The following is a 26,806-nucleotide window of genomic DNA, read 5'->3' as shown; positions in this document are numbered from 1 at the left end:
TCCCAATGGTTCATGGCATAATTTAGTCACAAATTGGGGTCAAGAAGACATTGCCCTCATGATAAAGCATTGCACAATTAGGTGCATTATGTAGAGGGATAAGCTGCTTCTGAAACATCAGCTATGGTGTTGTAACCTTTGTCAGAGTCACAACACCATACTTGAAGGACCATGGGTCTGTTCAGGTATAGCAATGAATAGGTTCCAATATTCCTCAAACAAATGTTCAGTGGCACAGAAGTCCTGTGTATGGAAAGTCAACAGCCATCTGATCTGCCCAACGATGGACAGGCTAGTGCAGGTCTGGAGCCATTGTATACAGGAACTGCAGAGGCCCAGAAAAGACTAGAGAACTTATGCAAAGTATGTCTCTGCATCCCATTCACCACAGTTGTGCAGATCCTATTTTCTTTCTGTCCCTGCACAGGAGTCACAGAGGCTGCAGTGATCCAGCTGCTGTAATAGCCCCCACAGAACTGCAGGGCAGGAAAAAAGAGGGCCAAGGACTGGAGGAGAACTCAGTGAGCACCTGGATGAAACAGGTGTTTGTGAGTGGGAGGGGGCTGGAGGGTCAATAGTGCCTGTGTGGTTCCTCTTTCCCCAACTATCTGCATGAGGGGGAGGGCTGGGGGGCGGCTTCTGGCCAGTACTCCCATCTAATCCATTTAGGAGATGTCAGCAGACTCTGGTGCTGAATGAGGGAGACCACTTGTGTCCCTTTACGATCTCCCTATGCAGGAACAGCAGAGGAGGTTCCATTTTCCCATGACCACACTCCCCTCAATACCAACTACACGATAGGCCATATATGGCACTGTGGAGGAGTCTTATACCCTGTCGCTAGGGAAATGGTGGAGGTGGGCTGCTGCAGAACTGTGACAGCTCAGAGGAGTTATGCAGTAACCACTAATAGGCCCTCTAGTTTTAGGAAATTGTTTACCAGATAAAACCAGTGAAAAGGATCAAAACTGTTCCCTACACTAGAGTTTTTACACCAGCAGTCTCTAAATATATGTAAAGATTTAATAAATGTGTAAAATAAGCACAAAATGCTTACACTGTTGTGATTCCTATATATTTATATCAGTTAGCAGCTTATATTTTGAATTATTTCTTTTCCGGGCAGAAAGTACAGTGGGAAAATGCATATTATTCATAAAAATGATTGTCCTGTTCACTTGTATACCTATGCAATTTATTCTTTAACAGCTTTTTACTTCAAAGAAATCACTAGCTAATGACATCTCAGACTTTTAAAAAATCCACTTATTCAAAATCCTGTCCCTGAGGGAATTCCAGTGTGTTATCAGAAATTTTTCCAAAGATCATTAGCAGATATTACAAACCAATTGAAACTGAGTATTTTCTTTGCAAATTACTTTTAACTTTAGAGCTATTGAAAAAAAGACATTGAGTGATTTAATTTACTTAATCTGTCTACAGATTGCAGTTATATGCACATTCTGTGATTGCATTTCCAACAAAAAGCATATATAACTATCCCTAATAGAGATATTTTTCTAAATTATCATACTGGATCAGTAAGATCTCTGAAGATATTAATGTTTACTTTTTCATTTAGAAAATTGCACTAAAAATAGGCATTTGTACTTTGTTGATATGTTAGGAAATAATAATATTGCATCACACTTTTTTTTACCTGCTATTTTAATTAAAACTCCCTTGTAGTCCTCAGGTTGGTGTGTCCTTTGCGGACATGTTTTTACTGATTTTCCTTAAAATCATTATATGTTTACTAAGCAATTAAGCTAATATTTTACATGAGAAGCACTTTATACAGTTACTCGTTCTGAACCAAATCCTTTCTCCTGTCCCAAACCTAAGTAACCTAGCTTGATGATGAGACTGAGGGTGGGGAAAAGGACTCTTGCTCCCTAGCTGTGATGCACCAACTCTACTGCTTTATCCTTATTCTTCCAGGATCAACGGTCAGTGAATCTACACAATGGTAGATCCACTGCTGACGCCTACTCTATGCTATCACAACTACTCCCTACTCCTGCTCCTCCCCAAAACTACACCCACCATCAAAATCCTGCAGTAGGGATAGTCCACAACAGAACAGACTCTGACACTCTCAGGGGGCATGCACTCCTGTGCAAGTTTTCAATCCTTCCCGCTCCCACCTGCTGATGATTGGAAATGATCCACTTGTGTTGTGTTTCAGGACCTTCCTGTTCTCTGGATTTTCCCTATTTCCATTGAATGACGCCACCAAGCATAGCTTACAAAAGAATCAATCTGCAATTCATGTAGTTAGGGTTTCACAATACAATATTCATTCATAAGAATTGGTATGTATGTGTCAAGAGTCCTCAGTAGTACACACATTATTAGATTACTTGTATAGTCCTTCTTATAACCCTTGTTGTTATCTACTATATATATATATATATATATATATATATATATAGCATCAATTGTGTGCTAGGTGCTTTTAAAGACAAATATAAGTATAAGGGATAAGGGATCATATTCCCCAACTGTGAAGCAGCAATCCTGCTTTGAAAATCCCATTAGATGCCTATCTGCATCTTTAGGCACCTAAATATCTTTTAAAATCTGGACCAAAAGCCCCTTCCTTGGAAAGCTTAAATTCTAGGTAACAATATTGTTTTACATTAAATATGTGTTCACCCCAGCAGTGGTATTGCAGCATTTGTGGCTACCCCTGCAAAATACTGCTGCTTTTCATGAGCAGAGTTTATTTGTGTTCATAGGGACCTCTTCTCTCCTTATCACACATATGCAACTCACATTTGAGTATTTGTCAGGACAATGCACACATATCAAGAAAAGGACAGATCTGATAACACTTACTTAGGACTTTCACTTATATTTTACCAATAGCACCACAATATCTCATACACATCAGACTTCAGTGGGAGTAGAATTAGTCCCTAGAATTTTTTCCACAAGATTTTAAAATAAATCAGTAAATTTTGTTGCTTGTAAGTTAACACTCGTTGACAGCCCTGAATATTAAGGTTCTCTTTATATTCAAACACCCGGTACAGCACAACATCAGTGGTGCAAGCAACTCTAACTGCTCTAACTGTGGCTCAAACTTGACCTGACATGTCCACCTATAGGCATTTAGTGCTAGATCCTCAGCTGGTAAATCAGTATATAGTTACCTTGACTTCAATGGTATGACACTGGTTTACACCAGCTGAGAATCTGCCCATAATCTCCCTCCTCACTGAGTCACTGTCATCTATATTGAGCCTGACAACACACGTTAACTAGTGCCAGCTGTGATTGATGGTCATTTATTGGTGTAAATTACCATTGCTCCATTGAAGTCACTGGAGCTGCAATGATTAAAAGCAGCTAAGGATCTGGCCCAGAGATTTGTTTACAATGTGAATTCTTGTCCTGTTGGAACTGCATGTAAACCACGAATCGATTTCACATAAACTACCAAACAGCCATTAGATTAACTTTCAGTCACTGCCAGCCTGTGTTAAATTAGAGGGGTGATGCAGAAGTGAACAGCTCTGGATCCATTACCAATTCTCTGAGCCATCCAATCCCTCTCTTATAACATATATAAGTCACAACATTCTAAGGAAAACTTTTAAAGAAGAGAACAGCAGGAGATCAAAGGTAATTCTAATAACAATCACATACAAATATAGTGTTTTACATTTCAAACAATTGTTCAGATCCAGTTTTATTAGCAATAATATGGATACTTACTTGTATGAAAATTACTGTTCTTTCAGAACCTTATACTAAATGCACTGTTGCTTGATGCATGAAACAGCATGATAATTTTCTCTGAATTTCATTTCCGATATTTGTCAAAATTTAATTTTTATCAATATTTTCCTTCCTACTCAAATTCCTCTTGGGTGTTGTAAATAGAGCTGTAATAAATATTAATTCTTAAGTTAACTAGAGGCAAGTAAAGCCCTCCTCAAAATAAAGCAAAAGTCTGATAGGTTGTGTTAAAAGGAGCTCATGTTATTACTAATTATTAATTATTATTAGTAGTAGTATTTGTGAAGCACTGACAATGTGCTCAGTTCTGCTGATTAAGTTCTACCGAGCAAGTTTTACTGATTAGCTTATAAGGACAACATACTGTACTAGAAAGGAGATACTTAACAGCTATCAAGACTCTTACTTTCAAGGCTCACTTAGCAAAACAATTATGTGCCTGTTTTGTATGCAAGTTTTCATGAAAAAAGTAGAAAAATGCATAAACTGAGTAAATATCATGATTTTGTGTTCACTAATTTTCTCACCCCACTCCACCGTATTCTGCCAACTTCACTTCCACTGGGGCTTGAGTAAGTTCGAAAGCCCGGATCCTGGAAACACTTATGCACCTTTTAGTTTTCAGAATGCGTCTAGGTCCCATGAATGGATCTAAGTTAAGCACTCATGTAAGTGTTTGCAGGATCAGGGCCTATTTTTGCAAGTAGGCCTACTGAAAAAAATGGAACTACTTGGAGAGTACTACTTAATGTGAGTACAAATGACAGAATTGAGTCCACGGTGGACAAGACTGTAGGAGTGTCTCCAAGTTTTTCACTATCACCACAAAGCAGGTCAGATACCATTAACCAGTTTTTCCCCCTCCAATATCCATACACCTCTAAGAAGCCATAAACAAATACAATGAAGAAAGGGCAGCTTGCACCTCCCCTATCCTGGAGCTGTTGGGGGTCACTTCAGCCTTCAGTGCTCAGATTTGCTGATTAAGTTCTACTGAGCAAGTTTTAGGGTCTGTCTAGACGTACTGCACTGCAGCGGTAATACAACTGCACCACTGCAGCGCGTCCGATGAAGACACTCTATGCAAATGGGAGAGAGCTCTCCTGTCAGCATAAAAAAAACCCCTTCTCCGCGAGTAGCATAAGCTCTCCTACGGACATAGCACTGTGCACACGAGTGCTCATGTCAGTGTAACTTATGTTGCTCAAGGGGGTGGTTTATTCACACCCCTGAATGACATAAGTTATGCCGACACAGGCTGTAGTGTAGACATAGCCTTCCTGAAGGCTGCCTTAACTAGTGCTCCAGCTGTTAAGGTCTCCCTGTGGGCCATGGCACTACCAGAGAATATCTGGGGCACAGAAATGTCCTGCCTGCAGAGGGCATGGAGGTGGCTAAGCTGGTTCTATGGCTGGCTGAGAGGCCCCATATGCCAGGGGTACTCCTAAGGGTGGAGGGACATTGTGCCTATTTTACATCCACTTTAATACAGTTTAAAAGAGCCACAACACAACTCTGTCGTTTGTGCACCATACACATGAAGGACTGCAACTTTTCAGGAGCAGGCATTTCAATGGAAATAATGTTTTTGGGACGACTAAAATCAAAGGCCTCACATCCCATTACATGTTAGGAAGGAGCTTTACAGGTATTGTCACTGAACACTATAACCACATCTACTCCCTTTAACTGTAATGCTGGGGAGAATTCCAGCTGTAAACGTGTTCTTAGGAAAAAATGTACATTTGTCTATGTCCAGCTTCCTAGTTTGTATACCTCTCCAAACCCAGCCAATATGTTTTTTCACAACTGACATAGAAAGGTCAGTTCTTACTTAAATGCTTTTTGAGAAGATCGAAGTGTATGTATGTGTAACTCAGACTGTTAGGGAAAATTCGGCCCTGATAGTCATTCCGTGCTACCCACAATGGTTTCAGTGAAGCATCATGGATCCTTAACTCAGGATTGAATTTAGTCCTTAGTATGTTAATGGATAAATCCAGGCCTCTCCTCTACAACTGCCAAGGGCCTCTGTGCTGTGGAATCATTCTGCTGTTCAAGACAAACTGGATGTGAGCAAGATAGTGTCCATGCAACAGCATGAAGGGAGTGGGAGGGGACAGAGCATGGGCAGTCTGAGAACAGGGTGAGGCCAGGAGAACTGTATCTGACTGGGGATGCAGTGTGAATGCCCCCCACAGACAATGTTACTCACTGGGCTGACGTAGATTCATGGAGCAACACCAAAGTTATACTGTGGCCTGGGAGGGAAATTTCTCCCCACCTGCCACTGTGCATCTCCCAAGCTCACTCAGGCCAGAGTGGAGTCTGGATTTTTAGCTACAATTTTTTAGCTAGATCCCTAAATTAATTTACCATTTATTACCATTAGCATTAATTACAATTACCAATTATCATTACCATTTATTAATTTACCACTCAACAAAAAAGTGAGGATTTTGTTCCGTAAATATGGTCTTTGTTTTCCTGACCACTTATTAACTGACACTGAAACTTTTGTAATGGGAATAAAAATAGAAATAATTCCACTGATTATGGTGCCACCAAGAAATAAACTAATCTGAATCAGGAGTACTAGAAAAGAAATCCCCAGTGTGCAGAGGAAGGATAAAACTCTTGGCTAAAATGCAGTGTCACCCAGTATTTGTATTGTACTAATATATTTGTTTAATTAACAATCAGAAACATACCCAGGCAACAGACATAGATGATACACCTGCTTTTGAGGACAATGAGCAGCAAGACTCACCACAGAAGCCTCTCTCTTCCTACTGGTGTTATGCCACATTCCCTTGCATACAATAGAGACAGGCCCCATTATAGTCAGCCCTAATTTTCTCAGAAGGGACAGCTCTTAAAGAAGAAGTACAGACTTTTTTTTACATTGCATCGTAGCAGTGGGCACAGACTTAACCATAAGCATATCAAGGATGGATGAACCAATTCCGCTAAAACAAAAACATTCTTTCCTCCATCACCACCGCTACTAAAATTTCAATCAAAGCCTGAACTAAACCCTAATCTAACTTTTATTGGGGTTGGAAAAACGGAGATTAATTTCCCTTCACTCACCCGCTATTTTTATTTTCTGCACTTCTGTATTTCATAATTTCACTCAAGATGAAGACTGAAGGCAGCAGGGCCACAGAGGCTGGTTTTGCAATATTTCTGTCCCAAATGGATATTAAACATCTTGCATGAAAGCCTATTCTCATCACGCTTATTGTCTAGTTTTTCCAGTACAAGCAGTGTGGACAGTTCAGACAAGGTTCAGATATGCATCCGAACATATGGGTGTGCATCTAGACTGAACCTCCTTTCGAGCTTCAGCCAGCTCTACTCGGCTGGGGAAATATAACATAATTCATTTTTTTAAAAACTGTTAGAAGAATGTTCAGGCTTCAGAGTAAAGCCCTGCAACATCAGGAAATACCAAAGTTACAGCTGACCCCCAGCACAGGGTGAGCTCAGCTCTCTCCTGAGTGCATTCCAATGCAGTCCTAGAGTGCTGCTGGACTTGATAGGCACTGCCCTGCGTAAAGGGCTTTGCACAACTTTACTTCCCCAGGGAGAACACAGGAGGCATTGTGCTTTATGTAGGAAAAACATCTTGCAAAGCTCGCCCTTGTTCTACAGGGAGAGCATACCTCCACTACAACCTTTAAAGGGGTGCAGCATGTCTTTGCTTGCATGTATGTGCAGGGATGGGGAACTTAACCCTATCGCCTCCTTTTCCCCTCCCTTTTGGGGTAGCTAGTGCCTAGCTAGGGAGCACTAGAAGGGAGCAGTTGTCCCTGCTCTTAGGGACAGTTGTTCTCAGCCACTGAATGAGAGCAGTGAAGACTTTTCATGCCCTCCCCTACACTTGTGCAAACATGCAGTGGTCAGATACAATCTACCCTTTAACTTTGGAAATTTAAAAAAAAAAAAAGGCTTCTTGTTGCTATGAGGCTAAATATTTGCTGAGTGCATAGGGCGCAATAGTAGCAGCATTCAGTACTAACCATAGCTATAGTCCCTCCCTTTTAATTCTTTATCACTTTTCCCTTGGGCCTGAAGCAAAAAGATTTTCTAACACAGTGGAACCCTGCTCCCCAACACACAGACAATAGAGTCTGCACCTCAGACAGGGGACAGAAAGAAAAATCTTCTACAGATCCTGCTGTGGGAGTTCCAACAGATTAAACAGATTAAAACAGACCTGTCAGACATCAAAATTAGTGGGGTTGCAAGGCATGTCAGTCAGAGGAGGATTCAGCCCACTGAACACAGACAGGACAAAACAAAAACGCCATACAATTCAGGCAAACAGCCCCCAGTTTCCAGGAAAACAAAATCCTCAAATTAGATTTTTCCTGACAGCATTTACTTCCCTTGTCCTGATTAAAATGAAAAATATCACATTCACCACTTAACCTTAATGAACAGGATCAGTATATGACCCAATGGACAAACTCACCATAACACCTGGCACTTAAAAATGTCAGGCTACGATCTCAGCTGGGGTAAATCAACATAGCTTTGTTGACTTCAAGAGAGCAGCACGGATTTACACCATCTGAGGAGCTTTCCTCATATGCTGTATCTTTTGAACACCTCTTCTCCCATTTTTTCACGATCTGCATTGGGTTTAAAGTGACTTTTCATGTCTAGCAGATGGGGCTGAATGGTTAGGGCTATTTGAATTTATTTTAAATCACACTATAGTTAATGGAAAAATAAAGTTGCTATGGTTTGGTTCGCTCCTGGTTCTGATTATTGATCTGAATGAGTAATTGCAGCTATCATAATTAATGTTTATTTAATAACTATACTTGTGTACTAAAGAGACAGCTTTGGATAGAAATCACATTTCTATCTGAAAATTGTTTCCCTACTGAAATTACAAGTAACACCTAACATTAGTCTAACTAAAAGAGATTGGCAAAAAGAAATTATTTTTTATCTTCTTCATTTTCTTTATTGTGTGCATTTCACAGCACTTTGTGCATAGTCAGTTTCACTGCTTCTCACCTATAATCCCTTAAATGAGACTCTTTCCCATTGTTGTTTGTGTGAATCTGTCACACAGCAGCTAGGGATACAAAAACATTTTTAAAATAAAAAAAATGTGGTACTGAAACCACAAAACCTGGCAGATTGTGAGGCAGGTACCTCAAACTACTTTCAACCTTTTTTTTTTTTTTTTAAACTAAGCAGATTTCAAGTTGATGATGTCCCTTTAACATAAATAATGAGCTAATGAAATAAGTATGAAATTGCAAGAATCATAAAAAGAATTTTACATTTAAGAATACCATCTGTGTCACACTCAGCCTAACAATGAAATCATTTCAGAGCCAAAATACCAGAGTGTGCTTCCAGCACAAGTTATACAAGAGTATAAGTGATTAGATTGGAGAATAAGAGAATGTCTGTGTTCAAATGAAGAATGAATACCTGGGTTCAAATTTGGCTTAGATCACAAAGGCAAGGAATATCATGTCATTTTAAACTAGTCCCAGTAAATGTTTTTCCACATCACAAAACCATCACACATTTTGGTGCAGGAGACAATCTCTACAAAAAGAAAAATCAGGAATGAAAGTAAAAAGTTTTTGAGGTCAGAAATGGGGTATGATCCAACAGCTCTTAGACAAATTCTGTGGTTCTTAATTCCATAAACCTCAAAGATAGTTTTGTCTGAATAAGCAACACAGAATTTAACCCCATGGTTGGAAGGCTAGATTTAAGCATAGCTGCAACAAGACAAGTTTATCTTCTTACTATAAAGAATCATAACCAGAATCCAAGCTTCTCCCCCTCTTTTGGAATGGGATCCCAAAGCACAAGACTCTCTGGGCATGATGTGGCAGTATTTGAGTTGCAATACAGTGTTGTCAGATCATAACCATCTGTCTGCAGAACCTGAACTCACAAAAATTCAGGGGCCAGATCCTCAGCTGGTACAAATCAGCATCCTGCAGCTCCATTGAGGTCAATGGAGGTCTGCTGATTTATACCAGCTGAGAATCTGATAGCAGGTGCTTTTCATCAATTATGTTACAATGGAGATTGGTTTAAATGCCCACTCCTCAGTACACAGTACATGCCCTCAATATGGGCAATATTCTACAGCTGCTCTGCTGACCGATCTCTTCATTGGAGTAGTTCTGCACCCAGAGCAGCTCTGGACTGAGACCTCATATCTAGCAATCTCTTCGCAAATATTGAAAGTTTTAAAAAAAACTTGTCTTAGAGACTGATGATGATGCTCACACACAATGGATCCCATCACAAAGGATGCTGAAGCGTTACTTGGAGAAACAGAGCTTTTGAAATCCATATAGACAAGGCTGGAGAACATGCTAGCGGCCTATAAGAAAACAATAGATAATTAGGGTTCATTCAGAAGTATAACTTATAACAGTCAGTTGTGTAGTTTAAAAGTCATGCTCAAATGGAATTAATTGCTATTTCCACATTAAAATTTCTCCTCGTGGCAAAGGTTTCCCCCCATATTTTGCTTAAAAATTTAATTGTGAGACCATTAATATATGAAAAGTTAAAGTGCTTAATAAACATCCCAAAGTGTGGGACGCTGTATTCGTATAAGAAAGGTATGAGCCAACTGCGAGACACATTCAGATGCGATCAAAGAGGATCTGAGCTTAACTGAGCTCTCACATGACAGTTCAGATCATTTCAGATCCCTTCCAATGGAGATAAAATAGCATCAAAAGCAGAGAGGCTTTTTTCTTTCTTCCAAGGATGAAAACACAACATCATTAGTCAAATTTACTCTGAACTTCCGCCTCCTCATGTTGATTTGTACTCAGGTTGAGTAAACATATCTTTCCATCATGGTAAATAAATGTAAAAGCCTATCAGTAACTTAATTGCTTAACGAATGATGCCGAGTAGGGTGTAACATGTTTTTTTTACTATAGCATTGAAGATAAGGATCTCTCAAAAACTCTGTTATATATCTTGGCAGTGAATATCTGTTCCTAGTTGAAACTTTACTTATAAAATTTCAACTCAGGATCATTTTATTTTTCAGTTTTTGAAAAAAAAATCACCTTGGATAATTTTTAAGAGGTACAAATATAAAATTGTTTATTGATTGAGAAGACTTTCTCTTGCACTGTGCATCACAGAGAAATGAAATCTGACAAAATTGATGAGTCTGTAATAAGGGTAGATTGTGTTTGGTGCATTAAAAACACCCTAAAATAAAAATGGCAAGGATACTGAGAGTGAAAAATATCACAGTGATTTTTAGCCTGCAGATATCAGAGGAAAATCTAATCCCCCATGCATGGCACACACCTAGACACAACTGGGACCATGCACTCTACTATCCTGGCACACTTATAGGCTTAAATCAAGAGGATGAAAGGGAGAAGACAGTCCTTCTTCTTAAAATAAAGTAGTTTTATAGAGGTGTTGTGAAAACAGCTTGAGTGCATGCCATTTATCTAAGATTAAAATCTGGCTCCTGGTGGGCATGTGGATATAGTGCCCATGCATAGCTGCCAGACTGGTATGATAGATCATAAAGGCTACAAAGGAATGGTACGAATCTAACCAGTTAAACAAATATCACAATAGGCCAGCTCATCTTTACAATTTATCCTTCTTCAAAAGCCATACGAGTTTCAAAATACGTATTGACCCTAAAACCTCTATCATCTTAAAAATAAGTATATTAATAATAATTACTGGCAGCCCATAATTGTAGATAAATATAAATATAGAGCATCTTGAGAAATAGTATGGTTGGATATTGTGCCTTAATTATATATTCCCATATCAGCTTCTCTCAGACACTGTGGGACAAAGGTATATTCAGTACTGCTGTTGTCCATTGTGCTGAAGGGTTTAGCCAGAAACTCATCTTGCTCAATCAGTTAGTAATGGTGAGGGTATGACATGGTTAGCCACGTCTGCCTCAGCTGATGTTACCAAAAGCTCTGAACCTGCCAAAGATGATTGTCCCTGATGGCAGGTCCCTAAGGTTTATTGTCAAGTGAATTAAGGATGTAGTATCAGACTATAGGGTGATATCTCCCACTTCTGGGTGAGAAATGTAGAGCTATGAGAGCCCAAGGGCTCAACCTTGACTCGACACTTGCATATACAAATTGTCCTCACTCTCTCATTTGCCCATGCTAAATCAAAACCTACATTTGTGCAAGCAAATTTGGTAATTAGATACATTGTATGTGCAAAAACAGCATTTGTGCAAACTGCATGTGCATCTGTTGTAACCTTCTAAGTGTGGGTGTCCAACATAAAATGAAAACACTCTGGCAACTCCTCCAGTGAAGATAAATATAAATTTAAAAAAATTTACTTTGAAGTGACGTAAGGAAGTCACAGTCCTGCTAGAGTGACTTTTGCATCAAATAACTTTGTTAGCACCCCCAGACGTCAGTTCTGGGTTCAGTAACCCACATTGGGTTAGATTAAATTAGATAGCCAGAAATTGCAATGAAGTCTGGTGCTACCTCCCTAATTCATGTTCATAAGACTAAAAAAGCCCAGAGTTTAACCTTGAATTTCCTGGCTCCATCTGCTTAAAACATGACCCATAACATTAATTAAAATGTGGCTTTCTGGTTTATTTCAAGTTCCTGTTGTATTGGGGGAATGGTGGAAAGTATTTTTTTACTCCTCGACATGTTATGTGATATAAAATAGGCTGTTATATGCTGCGCATCTATTTAATTTAATACATCATCCGCATCACAAAGCACATAGCATTTTGTTCCCTGATTTCTAACTAGTTCTCACTTATCTCTCTGAAGAGGAATAGTCAGAACAAATGCTGACGTATTTTAATTAGAAGTCAGAGATAAATTTCTAACATTAAATATTTGCCTCTCAAAACAACTGACCATCTTCTGCCCATGTAGATTTACACTACACACATTGACGTTTATTTGACACAGATATGCTGCTCAGTTGGAGAAGGGCATACATTGTTCAATAGTCTCTTGTTTTAGTATGTCCAACACAGAGACACACAATATCATATACCAGGAATTTAAGTCAGCACACATTTCACTACTGATTTCACATATGGGCCTGGAGTAACTTTTCTCCTAATGTGGTGATAGCACGTGCACTATTTAAATGCATCCTTATTCCGAGCCTTATAAATATGCACCAGATGTATCTTTTGTAAATGTTATGTTTTTCAACATCTCAGCATTTGTGAGTAGTTGAAAGCTATGTCAGCCATGCTTTAATGGGGCATAAAAGTGTGCTGCATTCAAAGAAATGGCACACCATTGTAACAGGCAAAATTAGAAGTGCTGTCAATGGCTACATTTTCACATTATCGATTTTCACTGTTTAATATGGTACTCTGTTTTTATGCGTGTGCATTTTTAATTGATGTCTATACATCCATATACACATGCAGGTGTTTTTTTACATCAGTGAAAAAAACCAGATACAAAACAATAGCCACAGCAAATTAACTGATTCCTGGAATTGTATCAGTGTGTCTACAATAATCACAAGGTTGCAATTAAGTGATTCAGTAGATGTCCTGAGTTTGCCCAGGATCAGCTTTAACATAGAAAGCAAGCACATACACACACACTGTTACCCTCTACTGAATGGAATCAGAACTGTTCAACCATATGTCATAGGCCCTATATTGCTAACGGCTAAAAAATTATCTCCTGTTGCTTAAGTGGTAGCAGCCTGTACATTTGCAATAGCAGATTCAGACTTGTCCCCTTGCTAACATGGAGCTCAAAGTGATCATGGTGTGCAGCACAGTGAAAACCTGGACTGTCACCAATTCAGTACAGTATACAGATAGCTCGTTTTAGGCCATATCCTCCCATTCTCATGTAGAATAATGTAGGAAGGGAGCACTTAATTTAAAAACTGTGTATCATTTAGGGAAAGGAAGGCTTGTGAACATGTGGAAGAAGCAAGGAGTGTGGTCAGAGTTACTCATAGTTTGAAGAACCATGGACACTGACTGTGCAGACCCTGCAGATCTCTGGCCATATGAGTTTGTGCCCCTTGGCTCTGTGCTGTTCCTAGCCCTCCCCCACCTAAACAATGGTATCACATTGGGAACAGTTGATGCGGTTGTACTGGCTTCTCCCCAGCACAATCGGTGTCTATCTGTAACTGACCCGTCACAGAGCACATACTGTGAGTTCATGTTGGGCCATTTGCCTTATTATGAACATTTCTTTTCTCTTTTTAAGAATTTGCACCTGACCATATCTCAGAGAAGAGAAAAGGTCTCAACATGTTACATAGTCGATATTATTTGAATGCTAGAATGCTGTTTGCTTGTAAGTTTCATGTTAGAACCATGCTATGCCCCTCACTCAGGCAAATCAACTCAAAGTCTGAGCCATATGACACAACAGTAAACATAATGGCATCCTTGCATTTTTGGAAATAGTTTAACATCCCACAACTATTTTTATTCTCAAGTTCATGGGCTTATGAATGAGAAGAATATCACTGGATAACTGCCATTCAGAAATATGTGTAGAAAAATCCTAGATGTCTGTGCATCTGATGGAATGATCAAAAACACTCAAAAAATGCATATGCTAAACTTTTTAGAAATGCACATTGCTGAAATATATCCTACAACTAATGTCACATTTCAGATATATTTTAATTGTATTTTTACATTTGATATTCAAATTGGAAAAGTATATCTTATTAAACACAACACTTGGCTTTGCTATTTTAATAAAATATAAGTTGTTAAGGGAAAGAAAAGCAAAACTACTGATTCTTTTCCTTATGATGATCAAATGAGTCTTTCATGTTGTATCTTACACTTCACTTTTTAGCATTTTGAGGCAAATAGCAGATATCAAAACTTAGTAAATAATCAAAGACATACTCAGTTTTTCCAAACTGTCATGCTACTTATCTTGTATTAACTGATCTCTTAGGTAGCATAAGCTTATTTAATTGCTACTGAAGATTATTTGGATGAAAAAAGAGATGACACTTTCCCTTACCTTCAAAAAAGACAAAACTATATTTTTCAAACAGACACACACAGAGAGCCAGATTCTGATCTCCTACACACATGCACAAGTGCAATAGCTAATGTTAAAAGATTTGATAGGAGCTGCATATCTAAGATTGCACTCTGGATCACTGACTGTACATTCTATACTTAAAATGACAATTTGGAAATATATTTTATTGCTGAGTAATTCATATTGTGTTACATTAAAAAAGCAGCTTTCTGATTTTATTTCTAAAGGGTAGTTATGCATGCACAATAACTACATTTCAAAAGGAGTTTTAGTAGGTTAGCAAAGTGCATATGCATGTATCCCCACTGACATGATAGACCGTAATGGCTGCGGTCTGTCATGTCAAGCATCTGCATATTAAACAGTCCCTAAGTACACATTGACACAGCAGACCCTAATAGCTCTGAAGCTGTAACAATCTATTGAGTCAATAATATGCGTGTTAAAGAGCATCTTGTATACTTCCATCAATATATTTTATCTTTTAGTTAATTTGTTTCTTCTTTTTATATATATATATATATTCAGTGTTAATGCTATAATAACCTTTATCCTTAACACAAGGTCACAGATATGTAACATATGTCACACACATTTTCTCCGTAGCAGAATCCATCCAGAACCGGACAGTTCTTAAAAGGGTTATTGTAATATTTTACACTGCCATCATACACACTTTCAGGTTTGTAGCTGTTCAAGACAGGGTAGAAATAGTCTCTTCCCTTTGGTGCACCTGATCCAAAGCCCACTGGAGTTGTTGGAAAGACTCCAGTTGACTTTACAGCGCTTTGGATGAGGCCCAGTGTGAATCTGCTTTTTCTCCTGTTATATATTTCCTTATAATTAAATGGAAAAGGTCACAAGGGGAGAATGAAACAAAATGTAAATGGTTTAATGGCTAGTATTAGCAACAAAAAACTAAGAAACAATGTTTGAGGCCTGATTCTCCTCTTGCTTGCACTAGTTTTACATTGGCACAACACCAGAGATTTCACTGGCATTACTCCTGACTTATACCTGTACAAGCGAGAACAGAATCGCCAATATTTCCATTCCTCTTCCTAGGAATCTCTGTGTTTCTCACTCTCTCTACCCCATTCCTGGTCCCCAAACACAATCAAACCACATCCTGTATCATGCTGCGCTTCAACACAATCTCACCCTAACCTGGACCTGGCTGGGACTTCTCCCTGCCATTTATAAACATGCCAAAAACTGATGGGAATAGCATTCTAGTAATACCACAACAACTTTCCTTGTATAATCCCACAGGCCTCAATCCTATAATTGGATCCTCCTGGGCAGCTCCCCATTGGGTTCTGTCCAGCTTCAGAGTTCTGTACGCATGGATATACCTACAGGACTGGGGCTTCAGAATCTCTCAGAGATGTTTGTTAACTTAATCCTATATACCCACTAAGGCATAAGTATTTATTACTGGGCTTTACAAACAGTGAATAATTCAACACACACAGCAGCAATGACCCTCATTATTTTAGTTTCTATGCTGAATAGCTAACAAATAAAAACTTCTTGTCAGTGACACAAGATTTTTTTAATTTATAAAATGCACCAAATTATCAAAATTCAAGGCTAGTGAACAAAATTTGAAAATGGGATGCAATGATACAGATGGAGCAAATCTTGCTCAGGATTATATCTAACCTAAATCACAGAGGAGCAGACTGTGCAAACTATCCATGGTCCTGAGCTAGGAGATTATGCAAATCTGCTCTGCACCCCAAGGAGTTTTTGGAGGAATTGTCTCAAGAGGGAGACAATTCCAACCCCTCTCCCCCCAGCTTCCTAGCACAGTGAGGCAATTCATCACCACGGGACGCTGCAGAGCATGCTCCTCTCTCTGCAGCCAGCAGTTATAGACATGGTCTCACCCCTTGTAGAGAAATTTGTACCCCCAGGGACTCATAGAAGGATCTCTGAGTAAAGGGACTGTAACTGCCCCTAATTCTTGCTCCGGGAATGCAAGGGGAGGGGCTTAAGTCTTCTCATGCCCTTCCACCCTCCAGCCAGCACACCAAGGGCCAGGGACAATCTAGCCCCAATGAAGGCATGTCACACACCAAGGTCTTGTGTGGTCTAATTCACATGTAGAAAATCTACTACCCATTTGGCTCTGCCATCAGCACATAACTAGCCACACAGCCCTCTACTCACTTAACAGGTTGCTCGCACTGTGCTGTGTTCTCACTGAGCATTCCCAAATATTGGCCTGATCCAAAGCCCATAGAAGTCAAGGAGAAGATTCCCAATTACTTCAGTGGGCTTTGGATCAGGCTGTATATCCTTAGTAGCAAGTGTGTATGTAATTTGGATATGGCTGTGACTTCACCCTGTCCTTGTTCATGGGATGTGACCCCTTCCACACTGGTGAACGATAGCTAGCTTGCCCACTGCTTTTATTTTCATTGCCGGGCACTACACATGGAGTTGTCTCCAATTTACCAATGAGTTACAAGAGTAAGCGGCTGACAATCATAGGTGTTTGGCTTCTGTACAAATTTAGCCAGAGTAAGATTTGACCTACTAGCTGTGAAAAAGCCGCTCATGTCACATGTGCTGCAAAACCCAGCCAGAACATACTGAAGTTTAATTGTGACAATGTTAACCTACAAAAAAGAGAACATGTGCTGCATGTCCCAAACATCAAGGAGGGGGGGAAAGAATTCAGCACATTAGGAATGTAAAGCTTTTGATTTGCTTTTTCTTTCCACAGAGACTAAGGTCCAAATCAACAGTGCTCCCATTCATTATGACGCCCTAGCGTGAATACTAGGAGTAGGGCTTCTGATTTTTGGTTTTAACTAATAAACACGATAAAACTCCCAAGATACAGGGGGAAAAAATTGGCGTTTATCCAATAAACACCAGAAAAATACCGGAAATGGTTACTTGTGTCTAAGAGCTCGTTCATGGAGCAGTAATGTGCACTCTGGGGGTGTGATGTCTAAAGTGCACTAAAATGTTATGCATTAATTGGGCTGTGTACACCCTGCTGGAGTGTACTAAAGGTTACCTAGTACACTTGAGCAATAGTGCTTTTGGAAATAGTACTACATTAAAACACTAGGGAACATTACAAAGAGATTACTCATTACAGTACCATGGAACTTCAAACAGCTCCAGTCCACAGCAGGGTTCTGTGGTGGATGTCACGTTGCTCGTAGGTACAGCTTCTGTTTTGGGGGATTTATTAATTTCATTTTTGATTATTTATTTTTAGCAATTTTTGAGGTTTATGTAGAAGTCCAAAAATAGGGTGTTTTCAGAGGTTCCTCTTCCTCTGTACTGAACTGAGTAATGTATATAGTGTATATAATGTATATACATTAGTCATCACAGTATATAGAAAGAGGAAAGCCCAAAAAACCAATTTTGGGACTTCTATATAAAACTCAAAAATTGCTAGAAATAAACCCCAAAATATTAAATTAATAAACCCCCAAAAACAAAATCCCTACCTATGGGCAATGTGACATCCACCCCAGAACACTGGGGTGGACTGGAGCTGCCTGAAGGGGACAGGTTTCAATTTCATGAAAGAGATGTTGCCAGTAGAATGTATGCTACAGTGTCAGAACACATAGGGGCTGGTGATCAGCAGTGAGTCCAGACTATAGGGCCTATAGAAAACTAAAAGACAAGTAAATGTGATATATGCTGAAATGCTCCTTTTGCAAGGGTAAATTATCAATGCATCAGTGCATTATCAGGCATCCATTTCCCATTCACAATTGTGGCCACTGTGTAACTAGTTCCCATCATAGTGCTGAAAACTTCCTCTTTAGCATTATTCTAACATATTTGTTGGTTAATAAAGTCAAGAAAGAGTTTAAACCAATAGTTTTGTTGTTTCCAATAACTTGGTGGCCTCTTCTTTATGTACCCTGTGTATTAGACAAATATAGTTAATAGGAGCCAGACCTGATTGGCTGATATCTGTTTCTTTATGGGATTTATATTTGCCAAGTAGCCGGACAGCAATATCCATTTAGTATTCATGGAAAGTACTTACAGAACAATAATGACAATAATTGCTTCTGATTCTTGTGTTTACAACACTGCCAAAGTATCATTAGGGCCTTATTTATGGATAATAATGCTTATTAATCACAAGTATTTGAATTTTGGAATGTATTAGATTAATATTCTTTTGTATTTCAGTTCTGTATTAATGCTGTGAAAGGCATTTATTGAGTGCAACTCATTGGGAATACTTATTTTGGAAAAGTAAATCATCTGAGCAATTTTCAGGTAATAGATAAAGAAATTATGTGCATACCACTCAGCTAACGTGTGCACAGTGAGCAATGGATACCACTACTAAAATCAGCACCTGTGGACTAAAATCAGGGACAGACTCTGAAAAGAAAATACTCTGAAAGGGATACTGATATTACAGGTTAGTTTGCTTTTAGAAATCCTATTGAATAAAATGCTTTTTATTATTTTGAATAAATATTTTCTTTTTTGTCTGTCTTTAAACTCAATCTTTAGTAATGTATAACTATACTGGGGGAGAGTTTCTGCATGAATTCTAAGATTCATGGACGCTTGAAAGGTTGCTAACATAGGAAGTATAGTATAAAAAAGACAATTTTGGATGTAAATAATTTCAGCTTTTATAAATCAGTGTCTGGTAGTGCTAGGATAATATGATGGAATGAAAGCGTAAGAGGAAATGACAGTTGTAACAAGCAAAAACGTAACCCTAAATCTAAATATCAACTGCCATATATTCATATTCTCCTTTTGTCCTTCTGTAGTACTTACAATTCTGAAAAAACACCAAAGCTACTGTAGTACCAAACTCTCTGATTTTTGGTGTGCGGCCAGCTCCATAAATTTGCATTTAAACAAATAAAATCCAGAACAGTGTCGTATGTCTTTTTTTTCTGAGATGGTTCTTCAAGCATAATTTAAAGAAGCACTGTCAACTTAAAAATCACATTTTGGTCTGATTTTTTTTCCCCTGACTGTTGATGTAACACTTATGATTACTATCACTGAAAAAGATTACAGAAACTATCTTCCTATATTTTATTCAGTTTATTTACTTTGTGCTTTTTGTAACAATTTGTGCATAGTCAGGTTAACCTGTGTAGTCGGTCACTTCCCCCTGTTTGGGTGATTCTTTTATTCAGCACCCGTGGAAACAAAAAAATTTTAAAAATAACTGTAAAAACACAAAACTAGAGAAACTGGGAGGAACATTTAGGTCTGGTGAAGTACCTGAAACTACACTTAACTCATATATTTAATATTTATATAAGCTGACAGTGTCCCTTTAAAATGTAAGTATTTCACCTATTAATATTTTGGCTGGCTTTATTAAATATATTTATAAAACACATGCATACAGGTTTACCGAGAATTTCAAAGCATTAAGCAATAGTCCATGCTGTATATAGCTTGATCACTATTAGAAGAATCAAAGATATTTTTAAAATATTTTAGAAGAGACGAGCCCAAGTAGCAAAGATCAGGCCCAGATCTGGAGTAGAAGTTTTACTAAGTTCAGTTCCCAAAGAACTATCCCATTGATCAGAGGTGGGAGTGGGTCTCTAGTTGTAAGGCCTGGTATTATCCTTTGCTTGACCCATTGTTATAGACATAAAGGAAGTTCAGATCCAAATTAAGAGCTGGGTTTCCCTGAATTTTGGGATGTTTGGCTGAGGGGCTTGGACTAGGCCCATCCCTAATTTTTACTCATCAATATCTGACAAAAATTGTTTCAAACATTGATCATGTTACTGAAGGTCTTTCACTAATGATCAATCACCCTTTTTAGTTCTTCTGATTCTACTGTACTAAACAAAATTCCATAATGTCAGCATTTGAATGTTACATGATTAATTACAATGGTACAGTACGTGACATCATTTCTTCCTCGCTCTTATTTATTGCCCCCCACACATAAAAAGTTTAGACTGGTGGTTAGAATTCAGTTTATTACACTCAGAAAATTGTCCTTCCTAAAAAGGCCCAGAAAATATACTTCTTAGTATTTCCAAATCATAGCACAAAATCTGTGGAAGAATATAATACTAAGATCTTTACTTGTGTAACCTAAAATGGCAGCATTGAAAGCATAACTCACCATATGCAGCTTCCAGCCTCCCTGTATTTAATAGTATTAAAGTATTTGTAGCATGGATATCACTTTTTTTTCAAAATGTTTTTACTGTTTTAGGGACTGTTCCTACTCTCCCTACTGTAAATGGCAAAACTACCAACAGTTATCCATGGAAGTATAGTACTGGCATTTACATCATTGGGAGCAATAAAGAACCTTTTTGCATGGAGGTAAAGTGATTGTTTTGAGGGAGAGGGTGTTATACTACTGCTTTCTTCAATATTCAGTATTCCTTTTATCCTGAACATCCTCTACAGAAAGGAACCTAAATTCCAAATAACAATCTGTAGCCCAAATTTTCAAACCAGCACACCAAAACCTAGGTTCCTTAATCCATATTTAATTTCCTGTGGCCTGGTTTTCAGAAGTGCTGAGCTCCCACAAATTCCCCTGAAGTCAATGGCAGCTGTAAAGTGCTCAGCACCTTTGAAAATCAGCCCACTTGCATTTAGGTGGGTTCCTAAATATAGATTTATGAGCACCCACGTTTGAAAATGTTGGCCTTGATGCGCAATATATGGACCTAATCCTGCAAACTCTTACTCACATAGTCAATGGGACTATTCATCTGAGTAAGGGCTTGCAGGACCAGATCTCAAAAGAGTGCTAAACTGTAAACTGCAAACCTACCTGCTTACATTAACAGTGGGACTGCTAGAGGTTAAACTTTAGGATTTAAGGGTACAAAATCTAAAACCAATGTAGAACAGTTTTGTCTGAGTAATTTGTTCTTTAACAGTATTATTGCAATTACGATACATAAATGAACATTTCAACATGGAGCTAGAAAAGACCTGGCCACATAAGTAAGTTTGAAAATAATCTTTTTTTCTTGCTTTATTTTACTTACTATATTTCTCAGTGGAACTATAATGTGCCTGCCTATCTTTAGTGTAGGCTTTATTATCAAATTGTAATTCTTTTTGCTTTCAAACTGCATGATTATTCTGTATTTATCCCTCCAGATACCTAATGTGACCATTTATCTTCCTTATTTTTATATAATTTATAGCTACTATAGTTTTGAATTCATAGCCCCTCTTCATTAATTGGCTTGATGTAAAGGCTTCTTTTACATACTTGAATGGAATTTTTGCTCAGCAAATTATATCTATATATAAAACATCATCTTTATTAAACTGTAAGAAAAAATTAGAAATAAAAATAAAATCATATGTCACCATCTGATATTCTATCAACCAAAAAGTACACTCTTGTCTACATCTAAATATCCCTGTGGGAGTTATATATTTTTAATACATGCTATATATTTTGTAATTTTTTTGTCTGTTGTAGCATGTCTGAGTTTTTTAATTCCAAACTTTTAAAAAATGTTAAGGCAACAATCATGGGAGTAGATTTAGTATGATTTTCATTATGATAAGTTCAATAATTATCCTTTAAGCATGACATGAAAGTCCCATTGTTTTAAAAAGTTTCTTCTGGAATAAATAATCATCATTCACATTGGTGTAACAAAATTTAAAACAAAAAACAAAAAAAAGTGGAAACGAAAATGTGTTTTAATAGCAAAGAAATTCATGTTTAAACAAACATGGAGGAAAGGGAAAAACTGTTTAACAATGGATTTGTTTTTATATCAGAACAGATTGGAATTTAAAATCTCAATAGCAAGATTTAAAAAGAGATTGGACATTTATATAGAGAAGACAACACCAGACAGAGTTATCATAATTAATAACCAAAAAAATTGGAAGAGATATTAAACTTCATGTGTCAGGGCTTTAGCCCATCTCTAACTAGTAGAGTTCAGGAAAAGAGCTAATGTGGGGGTAGATTACCCCACATCTGCCTATCACAAGGGTCTTCCACTTTCCTCTGAAGCATCTGGTTGACCCCTGTCAGAGACAAGACATTGGACTACATGGACCTTTGGTCTGGTCCAGTATGGCAATTCCTATGTTTTTCTGTCCCTAATGGGAACTTCAGTATTTCCTAGTTCTTGACGGTGTCTTGTGTAATTTGTAAGGTAGAAAAATTCTCACAATCATCTGGATCCAACACCACTTTCTGATCCTATGAATCAGCACAAATTAACCTATATATCTAACTCTTCTAAAAAGCTTAACCCTGCATTCCTTACTTAAAGGCAAATTCTGCTCGCCTTAGTTGTTGAAGCCAAAGAGAATTTTGCTTGATTAAAGTAAGCAGGATCTGGCCCTCATTTCTCATGCTGGAATAATTGTTATTGACTTAACCAGGATCACAATATGGCACTCAGACCTTACTCCAGCACACTTCTCATAGATTTTAATGAGAAGATATGGCCTTCATGCCAACCATATTATAACCCCACTGTAGCATTTATGTCAGAGTGAGGATTGAGAAACAGATCCTGGTCACTTTATTCAGGCAAAACTCCCATTGCCTTCAAAACATACGGTAAGCAGAATCTGGCCCTAGGCAAGGAACATAGGATTTAGCTTTTAGAAGAATTAGGTATACATGCTCATTTGTGCTAGAACAAAACCAGGAAGTGTTGAAGTCAAAGGGACTCATGCATGAAGAAGGACTGAGGGCCATGTCTTCATCCCACTGAAAACATCCAATGGGACCACAATTTGGAGTTGGAATGCAGAATTTGACCCTAATACAATCCTTCCAATAGCTTTTATTGTGATAATTTTAGTATTGTAGTATTTTTTAAAAAATCCAATGCCCAATGTTACATGATTTGCTTTAAGCAAAAGCAAATATATTGTATAGATTACTATTCTAATCTGCATTAATTTTAAAACCAAATATGATTATTGTTGTGTTATCTGGCTTCATGCTTTCTATAAATGTCCCTTTATGGTTTTATTTTTAGTATGTATTTAAAAAATGCAAGAATTATGGAGTATGTCAATTCACTTCATTTCATTAATCAGCTACCTGAAAATGTTTTTCTTGCAATGTAGTGGAAAGTAAAATGAATGTTCTTTTTTATAACGACCAAAATTAAATTCATATTCCACAATGTTTATATTTCATGTGCAAAATTACCTGATATGTTGAGATATCTGACTTTAGTTCTTTAATAAATTGCTTCATTGGCAAAATGTTGCATTTAAAATTTAGAATCTAAAATGAACTACGTATGTTTTCTTGATATGAAACATTTTTTAAGTTCACAGTAATGTTAAATATGATGCATTTAAAATATTAATATTTCACATGTATTATTCACTGACTTCCAGGTGTCATAGCAAGTTAGTGACACTTCATATTTCAAAGGAAGAATTGTTTCTTTTTTCAATACTAATGTTCTATTAATTCACTTTGTAATATCACTCCAGTTCAGGCAAACAGAATTGCACTAAATTACTTATGCCAAAAATCATGCTGAAGGTGTTGACATTATATAAAATTTCATTTTGCATTACTATTTTATATGGTCTTATCTTGCTGGTGTCTTTTTCAAGTGCAATACATGGCCCTCATTAGTTAGTTTTAGAAACACAGGTATATACATGAACATTTATATGTTGACATGAGAGTGCATGTGGATATATATTATACATTCTATCAGTTAAATGGATTTTACAGAGTGAAACTTCCAGTAAATTATATGTAAATATTCTTTATGAACATGCTGGGTCTCATTTAAAGTTTCTATGGTGGAGCATCAACAGATCCAGTTACTGCTGTTTTTTCAGTAACTTAGTGTGATTTTCTGTTCCAGCATGTGTTTTAAAATATATACAAGGTAAATTGACTGAGAACTTTTCTATTATAAAGGCCTAAAGGCAAACAGCTTCCTCATCAAATCCAAATAAAGGCAAAAATGCTGGATGTGAAAAAAAGAACCTATTTATGACCCTGTAACATTCATATTCTTCATATAAAGATCACATGGCTACATAACTATCCCCAAAGATATGGTGGAAAATATACCTGGAGATGCCAAAAAGCTTTAATAAGTGAATCAGAAAATAATTCTATAAAATGCCTTTCAACAGTGAGATAATTACAAAGCACTGGATCCAGAATAGTGAACAGTAGTGAAATTACTTATAAATAAATGTAAAGAGCTAAAAATATACATGGCTAGTTGTCTAACCAACTCTTTCTGAATGTCATCAGAGTCAAATGTTGCTTTAAGTAGGAATGCAATTCCAAGGTTATTCATAACTAATCTTCAAGGAAGACACATTAATATATATTTTTAAGTATATGCTCTGAACTTTCAGTTTTGCTATATTGTTTAGTGTAGTACAGGTAAGGTCTCCCATATTGGTTTAATCTCTGCCATGTTTTCAATTTGGAATTTAACAAATCTGAACATTTAAAAAAAAAACTTGATCCAAATCTTTTAAAATAAATAAATAACCCCCTTCTCCTTTGTGACCACAACAAAACGATTTGGATGACAGTAAACAACATGAGAGTCTCCAGGTCTGTAGTATGGAACAGTCTTCTATTTCTATCAATTCTTCAGACGCCAGGATTTTGACATACCAACTATATCCCCAACTCCAAATTAACAACAGAAGTAAGACACCATCATATAGACATCCAAAGTCAAATGCTCCCTTTTCTGTCTAGCCCACCTAAAATATTAAAGAAGCCTAAACAAAGCAAGTGCACATCAAGCTAGAACCAATTAAGGAAACGAAATTTATATACAAACACACAGGGAGACACACACACACCACACACACACACCTTACTGAGCATGCTGGAAGGGATAGATTTTCTCCCCCAGTGATACCTACCTTATGAGTGCTCTCAGGAAGGCACTGGGTTAAAGTGTAATCCCCTTTGATATTTTTGATCCAGTTTCACGCGGAGTGGCGGGGGGGGGGGAGGGGGGAGGAAGTAAAGAGAGTGCAAGAGAAAAATCAAACTTGGGTACCAAATTATAGATCAGTTAGTGGCGGAGGAGGGGGGTGAAAAGACATAATTAGTGACAGAGTCTGGACACCCCCCCACCCCCCACCCCCGCGCTGGGGGCTGACTGAGTGGGCAAGGGAGGCAGGGCGGTGAGCCAGGCGAGCTGGAGCGGTGCAGGGCTACATCCCCCCCGACCCCCCCACCCCAGCCTTAGCGCAAAGCCACAGCGCGGCGGCGGAGGAGAAGCAGCAGCCGCAGCTACCTGGGAGCAGGCGGAGCCGTCGTGCGCAGCGCTGGGCTGGGCGAGCCGCAGGGGCCGGGCCGGGCGAAGGGAGCCGAGGGCTGCCGCCAGTCGCTCCGCGCGGCCAGCCGGTCCCCTTGGGTGCCGCAGGCGGGCGGCGCTCGGCTGCCGGAGGCGAGGGGGAGCCGCGCAGGGGCGGGGGAGCGGGGCTGTGGGTGTGCGCGCGCCCCGGGGGCTGCTGCGGCTGCCTCTCCCTCCTTCAGCCTCCCCCCGCCCGCTCTGCCTCTCTCGCCACGGCCACAGCTCCCGTTTGGCAGCGGAGGGGAGCAGGACTCGCCCCCCCACACACCCCCCCCAGTCCTGGGGAGAAGCACTAAAAAGGGGGGGCGGGGGAGGAAGAGAGCTGGGGGGGGGGGATTGGGCTCCTGCAACTGCACCAGCCCAAGTGGGAGCCAAGGCTGGAGCATCGATTGCGTCATTTAGGAGGGTGTCGCCCCCCCCTTTCCTTCCCCGAGCCGGAGCGAGCTACCTGCCAGTCTGTGCAGCTCTCCCCATCCAGGTGCCGCTGCTGCGCCGGTGTCAGTCCGTCCGCAGGACTCGGGCCGGGGGAACGGGGACCCCGCGCAGCAGCTGGCTCGGGGCCGGGGGCAGCCGGAGCCAGCCCTTGTCTTGCGAGCCGCCGCGCGAGGCTCCGGGAAGGGTCAGGCCGAGCCGATGGGAGCGATTAAGACGCATCTGCTGTGTCGGCCTTCCCGCCGTCCTCGCGCCCCCGCGTGCCGCGGA

At 39.0% G+C, this 26,806-nt stretch overlaps 1 long non-coding RNA gene across 1 annotated transcript; it reads right to left on the bottom strand.

The window, feature by feature from the left end:
* Positions 1–1,585: 1,585 nt before the first annotated feature.
* LOC122463901 lies at positions 1,586–26,803 on the bottom strand. Its single transcript, XR_006287634.1, has 3 exons — positions 26,553–26,803; positions 25,665–25,708; positions 1,586–10,123 (listed from the first exon to the last, which is right to left on the bottom strand). It is a non-coding gene; the product is annotated as an uncharacterized LOC122463901 (long non-coding RNA).
* Positions 26,804–26,806: the final 3 nt, after the last annotated feature.

This window comes from Chelonia mydas, chromosome 1 (assembly GCF_015237465.2).
Source record: "Chelonia mydas isolate rCheMyd1 chromosome 1, rCheMyd1.pri.v2, whole genome shotgun sequence".
Lineage (NCBI taxonomy): Eukaryota > Metazoa > Chordata > Testudines > Cheloniidae > Chelonia > Chelonia mydas.
This window is presented reverse-complemented; position numbering and strand designations above follow the sequence as displayed.